Consider the following 531-nt stretch of genomic DNA (forward strand, 5'->3'; position numbering starts at 1 on the left):
TCCTACAGTTGAGTGTCGAGTGACTCGACGATTGACCAATCCTACGCTTCGGTGACCTGACCGGTCGACCAATCGGTGCGTGTGTGGGCGGGCCTTATCCTTCTGAACCGAGGTGAGTGGCCGCCATCTTGATTTTCACGGTTTTTTCCCCCACACTTTCTGTGTGTTAGGGAACTAAGGTAAATATTTGAATTATGTGTTAGGGAATTAATTAACAATTTATTTCAGTTTTATATTGTGTTTAGCAACCCCCCCGTCATCACCCTCGCGCAGGGGGGACTCGGTGCTGGTCTCCAGGCCCGCTGCAGGCAGGCCTGAAGCTCCAAAAATTTCTCTATCTCTCTTCCCTCTCTCTCTCTCCTTCTCCTCTTCCCTCTCTGTCCAATTCCAATTTCCAATTCCAATTCAAATGCTTTATTGGCATGAAAGTTTACAGAGAACCATATTGCCAAAGCTCTCTCTACTTCCCCCTCTCAGGTTTGACGGTGTCGGGGCCCGAAGTGAGCCGCTCTAACGGCCGCCAGCCCGCGG

Source organism: Somniosus microcephalus, chromosome 11 (assembly GCF_052327205.1).
Source record: "Somniosus microcephalus isolate GS21.2 chromosome 11, FLI_Smic_1.0, whole genome shotgun sequence".
In the NCBI taxonomy this organism is placed as follows: domain Eukaryota; kingdom Metazoa; phylum Chordata; class Chondrichthyes; order Squaliformes; family Somniosidae; genus Somniosus; species Somniosus microcephalus.